The sequence below is a fragment of the Palaemon carinicauda genome, chromosome 20 (genome assembly GCF_036898095.1).
Source record: "Palaemon carinicauda isolate YSFRI2023 chromosome 20, ASM3689809v2, whole genome shotgun sequence".
Lineage (NCBI taxonomy): Eukaryota > Metazoa > Arthropoda > Malacostraca > Decapoda > Palaemonidae > Palaemon > Palaemon carinicauda.
Window position 1 is genome coordinate 26,637,861 of NC_090744.1, and position 23,817 is coordinate 26,661,677.

The 23,817-nt window shown below is 35.4% G+C and overlaps 1 protein-coding gene across 1 annotated transcript in view; it reads left to right on the plus strand.

The window, feature by feature from the left end:
• The window catches only part of LOC137660228 (AP-3 complex subunit mu-1-like), a 154,398-nt gene that overhangs the window by 47,344 nt on the left and 83,237 nt on the right, over positions 1-23,817 (plus strand). The window lies entirely within an intron of this gene.

A 23,817-nucleotide genomic window follows, 5' to 3' on the forward strand; every position in this document is an offset into this window, starting at 1 on the left:
GGAGCAGAACTAATATATTTACGAATGCTTTCTTATATACACTTTATGTTATCTATCTATCTAACTATTTATACATAGTTTTTATATTAAGATATATTAAAGCCTATATATATATATATATATATACATATATATATATATATACACACACACACACACACATATATATATATATATATATCTATATATAGGTGTGTATATATATATATATATACACACACACACATATATATATATATATATATGTATATATATATATATATATGTGTGTGTGTGTGTGTGTGTGTTAACTTACAGCAAATTTTCTAATGTTGAACAGACTGGTCTAAATCCCTTTTAATAGTTTATATATGAAAGATGCTTTAATGATGTTAGTGTTCTTAAAATGTATAATTTTAATCGATCATTACTTCTCTTGTAATTTATCTATTTCCTTAATTCCTTTCCTCACTGGGTTATTTTGCCCTCTTGGTGCTTTTGGGCTTATAGTATCCTGCTTTTCGAACTAGGGTTGCAGTTTAGATAGTAATATATACAGTATATATATATATATATATAGAGAGAGAGAGAGAGAGAGAGAGAGAGAGAGAGAGAGAGAGAGAGAGAGAGATATTACTTGCTAAGCCAGAACCCTAGCTGGAATAGCAGGATGCTATAAGCCCAGGGGCTCCAACAGGGAAAATAGCACAGTGAGGAAAGGAAACAAGGAAAAATAAAATATTTCAAGAAAAGTCACAACATTAAAATAAATATCTCCTATATAAACTATAAAAACTTTAACAAATCAAGAGGAAGAGTAGATAGAACAGCATGCACAAGTGTACCCTCAAGCAAGAGAACTAACCCAACAAAGTGGATGACCATGGTATAGAGGCTATGGCACTACCCAAGACTAGAGAAGAATGGTTTGATTTTGGAGTGTCCTCCTAGAAGAGCTGCTTACCATAGCAAAAGAGTCTCTTCTACCCTTACCAAGAATAAAGTAGCCACTGAACAATTACAGTGCAGTAACCCTTTGGCATTCTATTATTGACAATAACGGCATGTGCCCTTCCAATCAGACTTAGTTTTCGGTAAATTTACTTTATAGGCAAATGAATAAAACATATTAAAATCAAAATAAAGAACTGTAGTATAGAATGTAATCAGATACAGTAAATAATATATATTATACAAACTGCTTAAAATTTTTAAGTGATATACTGTATATGATTAAAAAATGAGTAAATTATCTCATGTTTTACAAATTAGCTTAATTCCTCATCTGTTTTAACTACGATTGTAATAACAATAGATTCAGCTCTTTATTGGGTCCCATTTTTCCTTAATGAAGCTAGCGTGGATGAAAAAAAAATATCTGTTGAAGATATTTGCATTAATGAATCTCCATATTGACTTGTGGTGGCCGATGTGGTAATGTCCCTGACTGGTGATCGCCAGACTGGGATTCGAGGCCCGCTCAAACTCGTTAGTTTCTTTGGTTGCTGCAACCTCACCATCCTTGTGAGCTAAGGATGACGGGTTTGGGAGAGCCTAAAGGTCTATCTGGTGAGTCATCAGCAGCCATTGTCTGGTTCTCCTTCGCCCTAGCTTGGGTGGAGAGGGGCCTTTGGCGCTGATCATATATATGGTCAGTCTCTAGGGCACTGTCCTGCTTGATAGAGCAATGTCACTGTCCCTTGCCCCTGCCATTCATGAGCGGCCTTTAAACCTTTAAATTAATATTTGTCCTAGTTGTAGATCCGGAAGAGGAACATATAAATGTGGAAAGTTTGTCCTAAGTAACTTGTTTCATTAGATTATATTAGTTATGATAAAATCAAGAAATTGAAGTGACTCTGTCTTCAATGGTCCTACAGTATATAGCGCATCTATAGCTAATGAACCTTAGGAAATACGAAAAAATAACATTATTATTAATACGACCAAGCTATAACCAAAATTGGAAAAGCATAATACTATAATCCCAAGGGATCCAATAGGGATTCAAACCAGTGCAGAATGTTGACCTTAAAATCTATAATAGTATTAAGTTCATTCAAGAAGTGATAATCTCAGTTACAAGATTGAATTATTTGACGTTATTCTGAGGAATTAGTTTACTTCTAAGTAACTTACTGATAGTAACGTATATTAATACAATGCCTAAATATATATAAAAAAAATGGTGTATATTTTACATATGGTGCAATGACTAGAATAAAAAAATGAATGAAACTAAAACAAAACCAAAAAAATTATATGTAACAATTATGCTGATGAGAATAAGGTGACTGATAAATTAGTTGAAAAAAAAAAATCTATCCCTGATTTAAAGAACACAAGGATGTTAATGTTGTTGTCCAACTACAACCCTGGTTCGAAAAGCAGAATGCTACAAGCCCAAGGGCTCCAACAGGGAAAATAGCAGAGCTACGAAAGGAAATAAGGGCATAGCAAATGAACTCTCTCTCTCTCTCTCTCTCTCTCTCTCTCTCTCTCTCTATATATATATATATATATATATATATACCATCAGTTGTTACTAGTCCACTGCAGAACTAATGCCTCAGACATGTCCTTCTACATGTCTGTTTATGGTCTTTCTACGCCAGTCCACATCCGCAAACTTTCTTAGTTCGCCAATCCATCGTCTTCTCTTCCATACCCTGCTTCTTTTACAATCTCTAGGGACCCATTCTGTTATTCCTAATGTCCATCTATTGTCTGTCATTCTCATTATATGTCCTGGCCATCTCCATTTCTTTCGCTTAAATGTTGTTAGAATATCTTCTACTTCATTGCTCTCGTATCCATGTTGCTCTTTTTGTCTCTTAGTGTTATTCACACAATTATTCTTTCCATAGCTCTTTGAGATGTGACTAGCTTATGTTCCAAGACTTTAATAAGGTCATTCTGAGTGGAGATATCTTAACGTGGTGAAAGAATTTGCGTATCGCCGTGATCAGCAAAGCTGTACTAGTCGGGGATACCAATACTAGGTTTTTTTTTATGAGCGATCAGAAACATCTCCTACCATCACCAATTCGCATTCTAGTATGGTGATGAAAACTGGCAGAACCCTAAACATGAATGGACATGTCCACCTTTCTCCTGCAGTAGACTAGAAACGGTTGAATTTGTGGTTGTTGATTATATATATATATATATATATATACACGCACAGTATATATATATATATATATATATATATATCTTTCCAGTCACGCTCAGCGGCATTTCCAGACGTATAGCTACTCGGTCTCTCATCGTCCCTTGGGTAGGGGGGGGGAGCTTAGTTAGGAAAGGGGGAGGGTGTGTGTATGTGTATATCTAAAAATTTAGCTGTCATTTTTGACGGGTCGCGTACATTAGTTTCATACCCAATTGGGGATTGAGTTAGCGAAAACTCTATTGGTAATCCAATAGGGAAAGAAAGTACTTCAGACATTTCCAAGTGTGTAAATTGTATAAGAAAACACTGGATTCAGATAATAATGATAATTATGATCAGAAATATTGGCTGAGGAGGAGAGCAGCCACAAATACTACTAATGTATACAAACTGTAATGTTTTGCATTCTTTCAAGTTTGGAAAAAAATGGAATTTGGAGTTTTTACAAGAGAATTCGCATGATATTTACACTGATTAATCAAGACAATTTAGCCAATTGTTGACCAGGCTGACATGAGTCTTTTTATTGTTTATATATGACATATCTGTTTTTGACGTTGTTAATAGTTTATATAGAACATAGCTGTTTTGACGCTGTTATTGTTTTTAGAATATTATATTGTTAATTTATTCTCATCATTTATTTTTTTCCTTATTTCCTTTCCTGTTGGAGCCCTTGGGCTTATAGCATCTTGCTTTTCCAACTAGGGTTGTAGCTTGGCTAGTAATAATAATAACTGTTGTATCAGCTGCCACATGGGTACAAAGACTGGCAGGTAGAAACAGTATATTCATTATCGAGTGGAGGTGATAAGGTGTATTAAAAAACTTGAATAAAATACGTAGAGTGACTCGGTGAATATAGTCTATTATTAACTGTGATCTAAAATAAGAGAGAAGGTCATGATGGGTGCCTTCATCATCATCTCTCTCTCTCTCTCTCTCTCTCTCTCTCTCTCTCTCTCAGAGTAAATGAGTGCAAATCATTTAGCCAAAATCCCAAAGGGATAATTGATTTGCATATCTTCCACAACTCTCTCTCTCTCTCTCTCTCTCTCTCTCTCTCTCTCTCTATCAGAGTAAATGAGTGCAATTCGTTTAGTAAAAAATACAAAATGGATCAATGATTTGCATATCTTCTAATACTACTACTACTACTACTACTACTACTACTACTGTCTCTCTCTCTCTCTCTCTCTCTCTCTCTCTCTCTCTCTCTCTCTCAGAGTAAATAAGTGCAATTCTTTAAGCAAAAACACGAAAGGGATGAAAGGTTAGCATATCTTCCACAATTCTCTCTCTCTCTTTGACATAATAATAGAAAAAATAGATGATATATGTAGAAACCATAAAGACTGGAATATACTCCTATCCGGAGATTTTAACTTTCCTTTCGTGGATTGGAAAGAACGGATAGAAGAAAGTGGTTGTATGTATACATATAAAAAAGATAGTAATAGTAGCGCAGAAGATAAGAGGCAATTTGAAAAGCTTCAAGATATGCTATTAGAACATAATATGCAACAAATAAACCACATTCCAACAAGAAAGGAAAATGTCCTAGATCTAGTATTTGTGAATGAGGTGAATTATGTTAAAGAAATAATAGTGTATAACACGGGAATTTCAGACCACAATGTCATAGAATTGATAGTTCATTCCAAAGCAAGTGATCACAGAATTAATAAAAGCACAAAACTTTGGGAAGGATATGGAAAATATAACTTTTACAGTAAGAATATAAAATGGTCAGAAATAAATGAAGAACTGAATAAATAATGGAAAAATGTATTTATAAGTGATAATATACAGGTAAATACGGATATACTGTACAAAATACTGGAGAAAATTGTTGAAAAATATGTACCGAAAAAAAAACAATAAACAAAAGACGTGCATACCAAGAGACAGAAGAATCTTATTTCAGAAAATTAAAAAGTGGAAGAAAAATCTTGCAAAAGAAAAAAATGTGTGGAAAATGAGGGAAATAAAATGTAAGATAGAAAATGCAGAACAAAAGGTTATACAGTCGAAAGAAAATGAAAAAAGGGACTTAGAAGAAAGGACACTTCAAAATATAAAAAGAAACCCCAAAGTACTTTACTCCTATGCAAAAAAGATGAATAAAAGGAGAATAGAAATAGGCCCTCTAAGAATTGAAGGACGGCTAACGAATGAAAAAAAGGAAATATGCAACATATTAGCAGAAAAATATAAGAGTGAGTTCACGCCAAGAATTGCGAATGAGAATAATGAAACAGAAATGAGAGAAGAAAATGTTGAATATCTAACGGATATAGATATTAATGAAGCAGATATTGTCACGGCTATAAACGAAATTAAAAATGGATCGGCAGCCGGACCAGATGGAGTTCCAGCGATTTTGTTAAAAAAAACTGCAAACACTATCGCGAAGCCACTTGCAATACTGCTAAGACAGAGTATAGATATGAGCGAGATATATGTTAAACATAAATTAGCTTATATAACCCCTATCTTCAAAAGTGGATCAAGACTAGAGGCAAGCAATTATAGACCTGTTAGTCTAACATCACATATTATGAAAGTGTATGAGAGGGTAATAAAAAAGAAAATAATGAACCATTTGGTCAAAAATAATTTGTTTAATATGGGTCAACACGGTTTCGTACCTGGAAAAAGTACACAGACCCAACTGATAGCTCACTATGAAAACATATACAATAATATGATAAATGAAAAAGACACAGATGTGATCTATCTAGATTTTGCAAAAGCCTTTGACAAGGTAGACCATAACATATTGGAGAAAAAAATGAGAAAGCATAATATTGTGGGAAAGATAGGAAAATGGGTAAAAGAATTCCTGCAAAACAGAAAACAGATAGTGGTTGCAAATGACGAGAAATCAGATGAAGCCCAGGTAATATCTGGTGTGCCCCAAGGTACGGTATTAGCTGCACTGCTATTTGTTATTATGATCTCAGACATAGACTGTGATGTTGAAAACTCCGTAGTGAGAAGTTTCGCCGATGACACAAGAATAAGTAGAGAAATTACTTGTGATGAAGATAGGAACTCACTACAAAGAGATCTAAACAAAATATATGAATGGGCGGAGATAAATAGGATGGTATTTAACTCCGATAAATTCGAATCAATAAATTATGGAAACAGAGAAGGAATGGTGTATGCATACAAGGGACCTAATAATGAGACAATCACAAACAAGGAAGCAATTAAAGACCTTGGTGTAATTTTAAATAGGAATATGTTATGCAACGACCAAATAGCAACACTGTTGGCTAAATGTAAAGCAAAAATGGGAATGTTATTCAGACACTTTCAAACAAGAAAAGCTGAACACATGATTATGCTTTACAAAACTTATGTGCGTAGTACACTCGAGTACTGCAATGTGATATGGTACCCACACTACCAAAAGGATATTGCGCAAATAGAGAGTGTACAAAGGTCCTATACTGCTAGAATAGAAGAAGTTAAGGACCTTGATTACTGGGAAAGACTGCAATTTTTAAAACTATACAGTCTAGAAAGGAGAAGAGAACGCTACATGATAATACACGCATGGAAGCAAATAGAAGGAATTGCTGAAAACATCATGGAGCTTAAAGTATCAGAAAGAGCAAGCCGAGGTAGATTAATAGTGCCAAAAAGCATTCCAGGTAAACTGAGAAAGGCGCACAGGACATTAATCCACTACGCACCAGCATCGATAATGCAGCGACTATTTAATGTGCTGCCAGCTCATCTAAGAAACATATCAGGAGTGAGCGTAGATGCGTTTAAAAATCAGCTCGATAAATACCTAAGATGCATCCCAGACCATCCAAGACTGGAAGATGCAAAATACACCGGAAGATGTATTAGCAACTCTCTGGTGGATATACGAGGTGCCTCACACTGAGGGACCTGAGGGAACCCAAACAAAAAATAAGGCAATAAGGTAAGGCTCTCTCTCTCTCTCTCTGTGTTTAGAGTAAATAAGTGCAATTCGTTTAGCTAAAACACGGAAGGGATGAATGCTTTGCATATCTTCCACAACTCTCTCTCTCTCTCTCTCTCTCTCTCTCTCTCTCTCTCTCTCTCTCTCTCTCTGTTTAGAGTAAATAAGTGCAATTCGTTTAGCTAAAACACGGAAGGGATGAATGCTTTGCATATCTTCCACAACTCTCTCTCTCTCTCTCTCTCTCTCTCTCTCTCTCTCTCTCTCTCTGTGCGCGTGCTTGCTTGAAGATTAGCAAATACCTCGAGTGCTATCATCTATCAAAACGCTTAAACGTTTCTCGTCTGGAATCCACGAGAACTTGCGACTCTGTCAGCAATAAATCAAAATCAGCTCGTTTCCCCCCGTTCCCTCATTCCCGCTCGAATGAAGAGAACTGGAGGTAATTTCTCACTTGGGTCGTATGTCTTGATTTGGGCCGAATAGTACCTCGGGTGCGGTTTCTCTGGAGCGTCAACTAAAATACTGAAGTCTTCGTGGTTTTAGGATTGGTTGTTATCATTTGTTACTGTTATGACTTTTTTGTTTGTGTTGTTGATATTGTTATCATAGTTATTGCTGTTTTCGATATTTGATGCTGATATAATTTTCTTAAACTAAATTGAAAAAACAACTAAAATACTGTAGTCTTCGTGGTTTTAGGATGAGTTGTTACCATTTGTTACTGTTATCACTTTTTTGTTTGTGTTGTTGATATTGTTATTAGAGTTATTGCTGTTTTCGAGATTTGATGCTCATATCGTTTTCTTAAAATGGAAGTTGAAAAAATGAACTAAATAAATAAATAAATAGATAAACATTTTACTAATTATTAACCTCGTTCACCTAATGTCGTTTTTGCTGTTAATATTACTCTTGAAATATTATTCAGTGACTAGTTTGGCAGTAAGTTGAAAAGAGGGGCGAAACTAATTAAACATAATTAGAGAATAAATCAATAAAGACAATCGTTTCAACAGGAATAATAATAATCTTGCTCATTAAAAAACATGAAGGGAAGATGGAAGCAAAAAGAAAAACAAACTATATATATTTTGAATAAAAGAGCAAAATAAGGAGTAAAAGTAGCAGACTTTGGTATTTTAAAGATAATCACTTCATGGTTTAAATATGAATAGTGTAAATAGGAAAACAATATTTCAGTGAAATAATAATAAAAATAATAACTGACAGGAAAGTTCTCAAGAACAAAGTCTCTGGAGGCAGAAGGTTAGAAAAGGCAGTCTTGTTTGGTTAAGGATGTGAAAGAAGGGAAGCACTTAAATACATGTTGCGCTCACACCATGAGCAGTTATTATTATTATTATTATTATTATTATTATTATAACAAGCTAAGCTATAACCCTAGTTGGAAACGGAAGATGCTATAACCCCAGGGGTTCCAAGAGGGAAAAATAGCCCAATGATGAAAAGAAACAAGGAAATGAATAAACTATAAGAGAAACAACACATAATCAAAATAAAATATTTTAAGAACAGTAACAACATTAAATTACACATAAAATATAAAACTATAAAATCTGAAAAAAAAACAAGAGGAAAAGAAATAAGATAGAACAGCGTGTCCGAGTGTACCTTCAAGCCAGAGAACTCTAACCCAAGCCAGTTGAAGACCATGGTACAGAGGCTATGGCACTACCCAAGACCAGAGAACAATGATTTTATTTTGGAGTGTCATTCTCGTAGAAGAGCTGCTTACCATAGCTTAAGAGTCTCTTCTACCCTTACCAAGAGGAAAGTAGCCACTGAACAACTATAGTGTAGTAGTTAACCCTTTCAGCTAGATGAAGTTTTTCATTAATCTAGGGTGCAATGGGTGCTTTTTTTTTTTTACCCTTTACTAATCAATCTCTAAAAAATATATATCCCCTAATAGAGCTACGTGTCTGGCTATATATACACATAACTGTTTCTTTACTGTCACGCTGAGCGGCATTGCCAAACTTATGACTACTCAGTCTCCCCGACCCATGGGTAGGGAGAGAGGGAGAAGTCATACCCTGGTGAGAGGGGTTACCCCGAGAGGTACACTTGGAAACCAAACTCTCCCTCAAATTGTCTAACTTCCTGTCACGCTCAGTGGCATTGCCAGACGTATGACCACTCCGTGTCTCCCCGTCCCGAGGCTAGGAGGAGAGGGAGAAGTCATACCCTGGTGAGAGGGGTTGCCCCATTAGGTACCCACGAAAACCACACTCTCCCACAAATTGTCTAAACTGCCGGGCTGTAGTTAGGAAAGGGGAAGAGATGGGAAGGGTTGAATCTATGTGTGTGCAAATCTATTTAAATATGTAGCCGTCATTTTAGACGGCTCGGGTACACTAGTTTACAATAGTTAGTGCTCTCCTTCACCTTCGTTTGGGGGGGGGGGGTTTCCAACATTTTATTCATGTAGCCAAATCGTAAAAAAAAAATGCAATTCTATAAAAATTTTCATGATTATTAATACTCAAAAGGCTCCCTACCCAACGTGAAAACCAATTAAGATAATCTCAAACTTTCATGAGTAAACTCTGGAGAGAGAGAGAGAGAGAGAGAGAGAGAGAGAGAGAGAGAGAGAGAGAGAGAGAGAGAGAGAGAGAGAGAGAGTAATTGGAGTCGTGACACTATTTAGAACGTCCCTGCCTGGCAATCTACTGGACTGGGGTTAGAGACCCGCTAAAGCTCGATAGTTTCTTTTATTTTCTACTGTACAACCTCACCCTCCTGTTGTTACCTTTATTTCAAATATGAATTAACAATTTCTTTGATATCATCTTCCCTTGATGTTTTTTTTTTCTTTTTTTTTTTTTTGATAAGGAGCAAGACTATTATTGTTGCCTGTTAAAACCTTTGTCATTACTGACTTATTCTCTGATTATCTTTAATTAGCTTCTCCTCTCTTTTCAACTTACTGCAAAAAATAGTCACTAAACTAGAAAAGCACTCTGAGAGTGGGGGAGCCTATAAGTCCACCTGCTGGATCATCAGCAGCCATTGCCTAGCCCTCCCTGGTCCTAGCTTGTGTGGAGAGGGTACTTGGTCGCTGATCATATGTGTATATGGTCAGTCTCTAGGGCATTGACATTGTGCATTGCCCCTGCCATTCATGAGCCAGAAAGAATGAAAGAGAAGCCTGTCCTAATATAAGGTTTGTTTATTGATTATAACAACAACGACAACAACTTTAAAAAGGTTTAGCTTTGTATAACAAATACATAAATAATAAACAATAAAACAAATAAAGAGAACAAAGACAAAAAACTTTGCTGCTGCGTTTAAAAAATTCTGTAAATGGTTCGTCCTGGAAGTTGTTATAAACACCAGGATGTGAATAATAGATGTTTTCAAACGGTGTAATCATCAAATCCCTTTTATATAAAACATAAAATTAGTTTGAAAAGAGATGAATACGATAACATTAATCAGTGAGCACATTCATGTGAACATACGGGCTATCATTATCATTTATCAATTTCCACTTGTTATTTAATTAAGTCTCTGTAATCAATGTTATCAATATCCTCTACTACCATTTCCTTACTCATCTTTTATTGATGTCAATAATTAAAACGATGGGAACTATGAAATTTATAATTCGTCATAAAAAGGGAATGATATATGCAAGATGACCGATGCTAATACACTAATACACAAAAGGTAATACCCGTGCAATTACACACATATTGCAATAAAGGCTTTTAAAGGATGCTCATGAATGTCAAGGACAAGGGACAGTGACACTGCCCTATCGAGCTGGACCATGCCCTAGAGACTGACCATATACACATATGACTCGCATCCAGGGCCCCCTCTCCACCTAAGCTAAGACCAAGGCCACTCATGAATGGCAGAGGCAAGGAACAGTGACATTGCCCTAGAGACTTACCATATATATATATATATATATATATATATATATATATATATATATATATATATATATATATACATCTGATTAGCACCCAAGCCCCCTCTCCACCCAAGCAATGACCAAAGAGGGCCAGACAATGGCTGCCGACGACTCAGCAGATAGAAATATAGGCTTCCCCAAACCCTTATCCTTAGCTCACAAGGATGGTGAGGATGCAGCGACCAAAGAAACTAACGAATTTGAGCGGGACTCGAACCCCAGTCTGGTGTTCACCAGTCAGGGATGTTACCACATTGGCCACCACAACACTAACAAGAATGAAGTTTCCAATACTTACTATATTCCTCCTCTCCTCACAATAGGTAAAATAATCAGTACGCAACTTATAAACCATACAATTCACACGCAATGCTACACTACAACAACAATAACAAATGCAGCCGCTTCTAGTCCACTGCATGACAAAGGCCTCATATATGTCCTTAGTCATGTCTGGGGTTTGTCAATTTTCATTACCACTCTATCCACTACGGATTGGGGATGGTGGGAGATTTATGTCTGATAGCTCTCAGCAAACCAACCTAGTCTTGGTGGCCTTGGCTAGTACAGCTTTGCTGATCATGGCGATACGAAAACCCCGATGAAATGCAATATAACAAAAATACACTTTTGATGTTAAACAGAAGAATTTCTAAATCTAATAAATTTAACATCATATTCCAATTATAGACAGCAGGCTTGTGGTGGCTGATGTGGTAACGTCCCTGACTTGTAAACGCAGACTGGGGTTCGAGTCCCGCTCAAACTCGTTAGTTTCTTTGGTCACTGTAGCATCACCATCCTTGTGAGCTAAGGTCCTCTTTGGTCCTAGCTTGAATGGAGAGGGGGCTTGGGCGCTGATATGCATATGGCCAGTCTCTCGGGGATTGTCCTGCTTGCTAGGGCAATGCCACTGTCCCTTGTTTCTGCCATTCATGAGCGACCTTTAAACCATGCTAAGAAATAACCCCGATACGCAATGCCCAAGCTACACTATACATATACGCAATACCCACGCGTGGCAATGATTAGGGATCGACCCAACAACACCACGGCAGGACAGAAAAAGACCCACTTTTGTAACACCCGCAATCAAGGGTGATTCATACGTGCATAACCATTGGGAAAATCACCTCTATCACGATACCCTTCCAAGCAGTCTCTTCCCCGGGAACCAATTTCGTCACGAGGGGCCATCGGACATTTTTCATAGACTGCAGTTTGCGCGATCATTATCAATTTCCTCTCGCGAGGGAAATTTGAGGGGCATTTCTCTCCAATTTTCCCCTCTGATTTATTAGTTTGTAATAATAGACATTGACGATGTATTTCACACATATTCGTTTATAACGATGTACTTCAGAGGTATGTTTCTATTACCTTTGAGGGTGATTTACGTTGAAAAAAAATTAGTGATGTTGCTTCGTGGAATTCTCGGAGGAGAGATTGATAATTGCAGTATACGAAGATTACCCCAAGGTAAAGTCTGTAATTTGCATTATAATAGATTACACACTCATACATACATACACACATATTTGATTTTTTTTTACTTTTTTAAAAATTTTAGTGTTTGCGTGCCTTGTATATATATATATATATATATATATATATATATATATATATATATATATATATATATATATATATATATGTGTGTGTGTGTGTGTATAATGTATAATAATAATCCACATATAATATTATTAATAACAACAACAACAATAATAATAATAATAATAATAATAATAATAATAATATAGGATGTCACTAGGGTCGAGTAATAAAAGTCACTACTAAATCCTTCGTCTGTATCTGGTAAATCCCCAGTTGTACTCAGTCAAGACTGACTGCTATCACTGAGATATTAAGCGGTGTGACCTGAACGTTAGTGGCCCCAGGGAGTTACCATGCCTCCGGATTCTACTGCCTTGTATAGGTTTTGTGAATCCCTTGGGGTAGACATACCTTCAAAATGGATGATGAACCTCTCCTTATTGAGGCCAACAGCGACCATATTATTATTATTATTATTATTATTATTATTATTATTATTATTATTTCTTGCTAAGCTACAACCCTAGTCGGAAAAGCAGGATGTTATAAGCCCAGGGGTTCCAAAAGGGAAAATAACCCAGTGACGAAAGGAAACACGGAAAAATACAATATTTCAAGAACAGTAACAACATGAAAAAATATTTCCTATATAAACTATAAAAACTTTAACAAAACAAGAAGATAAATTAGATAGAATAGTGTGCCCGAGTGTACCCTTAAGCAAGAGAACTCTACCCCAGGACATTGGAAGACCATGGTACAGACGCTATGGCACTAACCCAGACTACAGAACAATGGTTTGATTTTGGAGTATCCTTCTCCTAGAAGAGCTACTTACCATAGCTAAAGTCTCTCTTCTACCTTTACCAAGAGGAAAGTAGACACTGAAAAATTACAGTGCAGTAGTTAACCCCTTGGGTAAAGAAGAGCAGTCTACTGAGCACTGCTAAGACTAACGTATTAAATAAAACATTGAAACTAATGTCCTAACTGTTACTTGATTTGAAGAATCGATATATTTCACCTCAAGGTTTGAAGGTTTACAGGCCACTCAAGAATGGCTAAGGCAAGGGACAGTGACATTGCCCTATCAAGCAGGACAATGCCCTAGAGACTGACCATATACATATGATCAGCACTCAAGCCCCCTTTCCACCCAAGCTAGGACCAAGGAAGGCCAGGCAATGGCTGCTGATGATTCAGCAGATAGATCTATAAGCTCCTCCAAACCCCAATCCTTAGATCACAAGGATGGTGAGGTTGCAGCGACCAAAGGAACTAACGAGTTTGAGCGGGACTCGAACCCCAGTCTGGCGTTCTTTAGTCAGCGACGTTACCAGGTTACCTCCGCCTGGTTAAATCTGGCCCACTTGGTGAGTTGGGGGGAAATGCGTTACTCAATGGCTAATGAGTTCCCTTTTCTATGGCAAGTGACCATAATAATTTCATTATGATAGGATTTCTGGAAAAGAAAATTATTCTCTCTCCAGCGGTCTGCGAAAGTTACCAAATGTATTGAAAATATATCCAGAAAAAGAAGATATGTGTGTTTGTGTGTATATATATATATATATATATATATATATATATATATATATATATATATATATATATATGTGTACACACACACATATATATACATATATATATATATATATATATATATATATACATATATATATATATATATATATATATATATATATAAGTATGTGCATGTATACCATATGCCCTTTCCCAATAGAAGGGGTAATGCAAGAGAGTGTCACCATTCTGGTTTTCAGCTAATATTTCTGTAGTGAGATCGTTATCCATACGCACTGATCCATGGATATTTAAAGTGCTTATCTGCGAACTGCATCTCTCTTTCTAGTAGTCACCCATCTATGTACTAACCAGACCCAATGTTGATTGCAATTACTGATCAAGCGACCAACATTGTAGCGAAGTTCACTCTCAGGAATTCTTCAGAGGTGAGGTTGCAAGTCACTAGCCCTTCTACTTGATCCCAAGCAGATGCCATTACCAATTACAATTGGCTGGACTTGTAGGGCAGTTACCCGGTGCTATCCAAGGACCTAGCAGATGTGAGTCAAGCGTTGCACCATTTAGCCATGGAAGAAAAAAACTCATAAATCTACCGTAAGCATTTCTGTCTTCCAAACGAGCAAATTGTAACAAAGTTTCTTTATTCAAAATTGCTCTCAAGTCCTGAATAACTCCAACGAAATTCTTGAAAAAAAAAAAAAAAAAAAAAATTCTATCCAATTTTCATACTCAAAATATGTTTAAGATTTCCTTCCTTTCCCCTCCTACTGTGTCTTACATTTCCAGCAGTTCAGAATGAAATTATCCTTAACTTTTGCGAAGATCGCTCGGCCGAATTTCAAGAAAAGTTCTCCTCCATAAGCGAACTTCAAACTTTTCCATCGGCTGCTCCTCTTCGTATGCAAGTGAGATAAAAAAAAAATTACCCAAAATATGGCTTCCTTAATGGCTATTGAAAAAGAGGGCTTTCATCTCCCTTTGAAGAGGTCTGAAGATTATTTTTCTCTTATTTTTTCTTTTTTAAATAACCGAGAAGCTGCAGTCACTTCAGTTCTGCCATCTTCTCGTTACGACAAAAATACACAAAATTTCCAACATGATTTTTATTATTATTGATAATTTTGTAAAATGATTAAATGAGTTCTATGACACACACACACACACACACACACACACATATATATATATATATATATATATATATATATATATATATATATATATATATATATATATACACGTACACACACACACACACACACACACACATATATATATATATATATATATATATACTAGTGTACGCGACCCTTACTTACATAGGGCCAGGGGAATGGCGGTGTATATTAGGACCGAGTACCCTGCTTCTCATAAGTCCTGCTATCAATGTGGATGTCATGAGATTCAGGTAATAAAAGTTTGTGGCAGGCATAACAACTTTTATTTGTGTTCAATCTACCGGAATCCAGACATGGATGATTCTATCTTTGATTGTCTTCTTACCATTATGGCTAAGATACAAGAAGATGATAGAAAGGCTTCGTTTGTCTTTGTTGGTGATTTTAATGCTCACCATAGGGAGTGGTTGAGTTCTATCTCTCCTACCGATCGCCATGGCTTAAGAGCTTTAGACTTTGCCTCAGAATCAGGCTGTGAGCAAATCATAAATGAAGCTACTCACAGGTCTGGTAATTGCTTGGACCTCGTATACACTGACTCCCCTGGCGTTATAACTAGTAAGGTTGGTTCTCCAGTCGGGACTTCTGATCATGCCTTGATTTCATTATTAGTGAAGACTGAGCAGCCTGTCCCTGATATATCATATTCTTGTAAAATTTATATGAAATCCCAAGCAGACTGGAATGGGATTTTGCATGATCTTTTGTGCTTGAATTGGTCACAATTATATAATAGTGTAGATCCTGTTGTCCCTTTGAATGAGAATCTAGTCAACATAATTGATAGGCGTATCCCTTCTCGTGTGCTAAGGTACCGAATGAAGGACAAACCGTGGTTCAATGATGTTTGTAGACGTGCTTATTTGGAGAAGCAGGAGGCCTATCACCTTTGGAAGGGTAACAGATCAGATTTGACCTGGAACAACTATACTCAGCTTCGAGCTTTTGCTCAGAGAGTTTATGCCTCAACTGAAAAGGAGTACAATTTAATCATAAAAGAAACCCTCTCTGGTACAACTCAGGAACATAAATGGTGGTCTACCCTTAAATCTGCACTCTTTGGTGTAGATGCAACAGTTCCTCCTTTACTTAAACCAGATGGCTCAGTCACTCACTGTCCAAAGGAAAAGGCAACCCTTTTGGCTGATGTTTTTGACAGTAAACAGAGTAATGAAAAACTTGAACTTCCTCATTCCTGTTTTCCTGAGGCTAAACTAACTAGTTTAGCTTTTCGATCTCGTGAGATTAAAGCTCTGTTGATGGACCTTGATGCTTATGGAGGTGTAGACCCTAATGGTATTTTTCCTTTGTTTTTTATAAAGACAGCAGATTTCCTAGCTCCAAAGTTATCTGTTATTTTACGCAAGTTAGCAAGAAGAGGAGCTTTTAGCACTTGTTGGAGAATTGGTAATGTTACTCCTCTATGTAAATGTGTTTGTGGTAGCTCAAGTCCCACTGATTACCGCCCAATTTCCATAACTCCCATATTATCTAAAGTTTTTGAACGTCTTCTGGCAAAACGTCTTAATAGGTTTGCTGAAGGTAATCATCTATTCCCTAGTTTGCAATTTGGTTTTCGGAAAGGCCTTGGAGCATGTGATGCCCTTCTTACAATCTCCAATGCTGTACAGAAATCCCTTGATTGTGGTCGGGAAGTTCGTATGATTGGCCTTGATTTTAGTGCTGCCTTTGACCGTGTTAATCATGAGGCCCTTGTTTTCAAACTGAAACAGTTGGGAGTGGGTGGGTCGTTTCTTAGCATTATTATTGATTTTTTAAGTAGTAGATCTCAAAGAGTTGTTGTTGATGGGCACCATAGTGAGTATAGGAATGTGATATCCGGTGTTCCACAGGGTAGTGTTCTTGGCCCATTACTTTTCATACTATATACACATGACATGTGGTTTGGCCTAGAAAATAAGCTTGTTGCATATGCAGATGATGCTACTCTCTTTGCATCAATTCCATCCCCTGAATGTAGATCTGGGGTTGGTGAATCCCTTAATAGAGATTTAGCTAAAATTAGTGCATGGTGCAAATTATAGGGTATGAAGTTGAATCCTAACAAAACTCAAAGTATGATTGTAAGTAGGTCAAGGACGTTGGCTCCTCAACATCCGGATCTCAGTATTGATAATGTTTCTTTAAATTTGTATGACTCTTTCAAAATTTTAGGCGTGATTCTTGACAGCAAATTTACTTTTGAGAAACATATAAGGTCTGTGTCTTCTTCAATTGCACAAAAAATTGGCTTATTGAGAAAGTCTTTTAAGATATTCGGTGATCAATCTATTCTGAAGAAGTGTTTTAATTCTTTTATTCTACCTTGTTTTGAGTATTGTTCTCCTGTCTGGTCTTCAGCTGCTGATTCTCATCTTAATTTGTTGGACAGAAACTTACGGTCTATTAAATTTCTTATTCCTGATCTAGATATTAATCTCTGGCACCGTCGATCAATTAGTTCATTATGCATGTTGCATAAGATTTTTCATAACTCTGACCATCCTTTACATTCAGATCTCCCTGGACAATTCTATCCTGTTCGTAATACTAGGCAGGCAGTTAATTCTAATAGCCAGGCCTTCTCCATCATAAGACTCAATACTACGCAGTACTCTAGAAGTTTTATTCCAGCTGTGACCAAGTTGTGGAATGATCTTCCTAATCGGGTTGTTGAATCAGTAGAACTTCAAAAGTTCAAAGTTGGAGCACATGCTTTTTTGTTGACCAGACGGACATGAGTCTTTTTATAGTTTATATATGACATTTTTGTTGTTGACGTTGTTAATAGTTTACATATGATATATTTCTTTTGACATTACCTTTTTTAGAATGATTTATTGTTAATTTGTTCTCTTCAGTTATTTATTTCCTTATTTCCTTTCCTCACTGGGCTATTTTTCCCTATTGGAGCCCCTGGGCTTATAGCATCTTGCTTTTCCAATTAGGGTTGTAGCTTGGATAGTAATAATAATAATAATAATAGATATGCACATACACATACCACCTCTTAGCAGGGTATGACTACTCCTCTCCTCCTACCCAAGGGACAGAGAGAGTTCAGCGTGACCGCAAAGAATTACATATATATATATATATATATATATATACATATATACATATATACACATATATATTCTGTACATAGTCAGACACTTTATTATTATTATCATCATTATTACTAGCCAAGCTGCAACCCAATAGGGAAAAATAGCCAGTGAGGAAAGGAAATAAGGAAATAAATAAATGATGAGAATAAATTAACAATAAATCATTCTAAAAGCAGTAACAACGTCAAAACAGATATATCCTATATAAACTATTAACAACGTCAAAAACAGACATGTTATATATAAACAATAAAAAGACTCATGTCAGCCTGGTCAACATAAAAACATTTGCTCCAACTTTGAACTTTTGAAGTTCTACTGATTCAACTACCCGATTAGGAAGATCATTCCACAACTTGGTAACAGCTGGAATAAAACTTCTATAATACTGTGTAGTATTGAGCCTCATGATGGAGAAGGCCTGGCTATTAGAATTAACTGCCTGGCTAGTATTACGAACAGGATAGAATTGTCCACGGAGATCTGAATGTAAAGGATGGTCAGAGTTATGAAAAATCTCATGCAACATGCATAATGAACTAATTGAACGACGGTGCCAAAGATTAATATCTAGATCAGGAATAAGAAATTTAAATAGACTGTAAGTTTCTGTCCAACAAATTAAGATGAAAATCAGTAGCTGATCACCAGATAGGAGAACAATACTCAAAACAAGGTAGAATGAAAGAATTAAAACACTTCTTCAGAATAGATTGATCACCGAAAATCATGTAAGACTTTCTCAATAAGCCAACTTTTTTTTTGTGCAATTGAAGAAGACACAGACCTAATGCCCTTTATTATATAGGGGAGATTTGGGGGGGGGGGTAATTTTACCCAACTTGCAATCAAGATAAAGATATCAAGTTCATTATTACTATCATTAATAAGGTTGTTGTTGCTGATAGTGAAAACTTACCCACTTTCATGCGAAACAAACTTTTACATCTTTGATTGCCCAGAGAGAGAGAGAGAGAGAGAGAGAGAGAGAGAGAGAGAGAGAGTGCATTAGTCTTTTTGCATGCTACAATTTTATCACTAACACAAAACAAACTAATCCACATTTAAATCAAGAACCATTTATACATCATCATAACATAGAGCTATTATTGATAAACGCAAATGTCAATTCTTAAACAATAATATTTTTCTTGTAAATAAATGAATTATTATTATTATTATTATTATTATTATTATTATTATTATTATTATTACTTGTTAAGCTACAACCTTAGTTGGAAAAGCAGGATGCTATAAGCCCAGGGGCTCCAACAGGGAAAAATTATTGTACAATAATTTTTTTTTCTTGTAAATAAATGAATAAAGATATTGATAAACGGAAATGTTTATTCTAAAACCATAATGTTTATTTCTTGTAAATAAATGAATAAAGATAAAGTTCAAAGCAAATTTAAATTTTTAAAGAATACATTTTTCCTAGTAAATAAATAAAAAAAAAAAGTTAAGAGATTATTGACAAACGCAAATGTCGATTTTGTCCTTTTATTTTGTAGTAAATAAATGAATAACGATACTGGCAAACGCAAATGTCGATTTTTGTACATTTTTTGTTTCTAGTAAATAAATGAAGAAAGATATTGACAAATGCAAATGTAATTTTTTTGTAATTTTTTTTCTAGTAAACAAATAAATAAAGATATTATTGACAAACGCATAAGTCGATTTTTATACATTTTTTTTTCTTGTAAATAAATGAATAAAAATGGTATTGATAAGCGCAAAAGTCGATTTTTGTAAAAAAAAATTTCTTGAAAATAAATGAATAAAGATATTGACAAACGCAAATGTCGATTTTTGTACATTTTTTTTTCTTGAAAATAAATGAATAAAGATATTAACAAACGCAAATGTCGATCTTCGTACATTTTTTTTTCTAGTAAATAAATTAACAATGATATTATTGACAAACGTAGATGTCAATTTTAATAGAATTTTTTTTTTCTTGTAAATAATTGAATAAAAATGGTATTGATAAGCGCAAATGTCGATTTTTGTACATTTTTATTTCTTGTAAATAAATTAATAAAGACATTGACAAACGCAAATGCCGATTATAAAAAATAACCTTTTTTTTCAAGTAAATGATACGCGAATTCAACCCGAATCTCGAACGACCCAAAACAACCATTAAACTAGAAATTCCCCAGAGCATCTAACGAGGCAGTAACGAATACCTGACCGATGGAGATTACATCACAAAGAACAAAGATTACATTGGAAACGAAGGGATTCGACTAACGAGGGAAGGAATTACATTTCAGAAATGTGTTATGTTGAAAATAAAAAAAAATAGAATCTGTCTGTGGTTCTCACAGGCTCTCGACTTACCCATTGTGTTTTGGCTTACTATGTCTATTTTGGCTTCTGTATATTTTGTAGGTGAATGATGGTTTTCAATTTCGAATTTTGAAATTCATGGATGGTTTGGCTGATAAAATTTTTTTTTAATGTTTCAAAACTCCTCCGGGTGAATGAATACATGTCCTGTTTATATACAAACACATAATGTAACATAAATAGCCTCCTTTCTCTTTGAACGTATGTATGTTATATATATATATATATATATATATAATATAATATATATATATATCTTGAGCTTTTAATTCAATACTTCTCCATTCATCATCTACTTCGCCCTTCATAGTCCTCATCCATATAGGCCTGGGTCTTCTTACTCTAGTGCCTTGTAGAGCCCAGTTGACCGTTAGAGACAACTGGCGAAATCTAACCGAGGCCCTTTGCGTCAATAGGCGTAAGAGGAGATGCTATATATATATATATATATATATGTACACACACAATATATAATATATACATATATATATATGTGTATATATATATATTTATATATATATGTACACACACATATATATATGTATATATATATATATATATATATACACATACACACGTATGTATATGTGCATGCTCCATACGTCACTAAATAACTACATATTAATAAAGGAAGCGAACCCCGTTAAACACCATTTCTCTCGTACGAACAGAATTTTGACGACACTAAATCGAAAGGGGATTAGCGAAAATGAATTTGCTGTCACGGGAATCTATATCAATAAATATATATGTCAATTGTTGGTGATCATATTCTAGATGATATTGTTGGGGAGTGTTGGGTTTGACAGTCCCAGACAGTCCCATTAATTACTATTATTATTATCATTATTATTATTATTATTATTATCGTATATATGTTGTGGTTATTCTTATTCATAATATCAATTTTGTCTCATGAAGCTAGAAAATTATATGATTATAATTTCATTATCATTCTTTTTCTTCTTTTTTCTTCTTCTTCTTATAATTATCATTTTTATTTTATATTGGCATCATAAAAATTAACATTATATTTCAGTGATAATCATTCTTGTTTGAGAGAGAGAGAGAGAGAGAGAGAGAGAGAGGAGAGAGAGAGAGAGAGAGAGAGAGAGAGAGAGAGAGACCCCTTTCCTCTTCTTATCCTTATTCTTATTATTCCCATCATCAAAATTACTACTATTTTCCTTCTTGCTTCCTCAAGACCTAAGAGAGAGAGAGAGAGAGGAGAGAGAGAGAGAGAGAGAGAGACCCCTTTCCTCTTCTTATCCTTATTCTTATTATTACCATCATCAAAATTACAACTATTTTCCTTCTTGCTTCCTCAAGACCTGAAAGAGAGAGAGAGAGAGAGAGAGAGAGAGAGAGAGAGAGAGCCCTTTCTTCTTCTTACCATTATTTTTACTCCCATCGTAAAAGTTAATACTATTTTCCTTCTTGCTTCCTCAAGACCAGAGAGAGAGAGAGAGAGAGAGAGAGAGAGAGAGAGAGAGACCCTTTTCCACTTCTTATCCTTATTCTTATTATTCTCATCATCAAAATTACTACTATTTTCCTTCTTTGCTCCCTTCAGACCTGACAGAGAGAGAGAGAGAGAGAGAGAGAGAGAGAGAGAGAGCCCTTTCCTCTTACCATTATTCTTACTCCCATCGTCAAAGTTAATACTATTTTCCTTCTTGCTTCGTCAAGACGAGAGAGAGAGAGAGAGAGAGAGAGAGAGTGAGAGAGAGAGAGAGAGAGAGAGAGAGAGAGAGAATGCATTGCCAATCTAATATAATTTCGCCTGAGACAATTTTCCAGACAATGGGTCCTTTCTCGATGCAATCAGCCGAAGTTTGGGTCCAATCTCTTGTTCAGAGAGAAGTAAATAAATAAATAAATAAACAAACAAATAAATAAACAAATAAATAAATAAATAAACAAATATTTGAATAAATCTACGGAACTTCCAATACATTTATTATACGAGTAAAAATATGTAGAAGTGAAAAAACGTTTTAACGATATATCTATTTACTCTACTCAGCAAGTTAATACAAACAGAATTATTGGGCATTTCTGTATAGTTACATATATAACCTCGATAGTTTCTTTGGTCGCTGCAACCTCACCATCCTTGTGAGTTAAGGAGGGGGAGGGGCTCGGGGGAGCCTATAAGTCTATCTGGTGAGACATCAGCAGCCATTGCCTGGCCGTCCTTGGTCCCAGCATGGATGCAGAGGGGGATTGGGCGCTGATAATATCTATACATGGTCAGTCTCTAGGGCATTGTCCTGCTTGATAGGGCAATGTCACTGTCCCTTACCTTTACCATTCATGAGCGTCCTTTAAAGCTTTAACTTATGTCCAAGGAATCACGCACATTCAAACGGATTTTCAATACATTCTTTTTGTAATCAAATACACTACATATGGCATCTAAACACATATCTTTGATAAAAAATACACAAGAAAATATGCAGACTTAGAAGATATTCAATATCTATTCTAAATTACACAAACAACTTTTATACTCAAAACCACACGCTCGCAACATACATTCACAAACGGACAGCTACGCAAATACGCTTGAGTGTCATCACATACATACAGAGTTTAAACTTTTAGGGAAATTACATTAGTTTGAGGTAATTTTCATGGTTTCAAAGTGATTTTTTAAAGCTAATGATAGTTTTAAAGTAATTTTGGTTTAGCTAGCTTAAAATTTAAGGAAATTTGAAAAGTTTTAAGGTAATCTGAGTTAAAAAGCAGCAGCATTTAAGGTAATGGCCACATGCTCAAGTTTAAACCTGTATACATACCACAAATACGTAGGAAGATATACGCCGATGTAATCCCTCGTGTACGCGATTGAATATTCTATGCATATTCAACCTGTCAGTTACAATACTCGCGCGCGCGCACACACACACACGAAACAAGCTGTCACTACATCCAGGGACGATCAATGTTGATGGAATATAGAGTGAACTCTTGTCACAATTAATTTTCGATAGAAGGGGTGGAAGTGTGTGGCC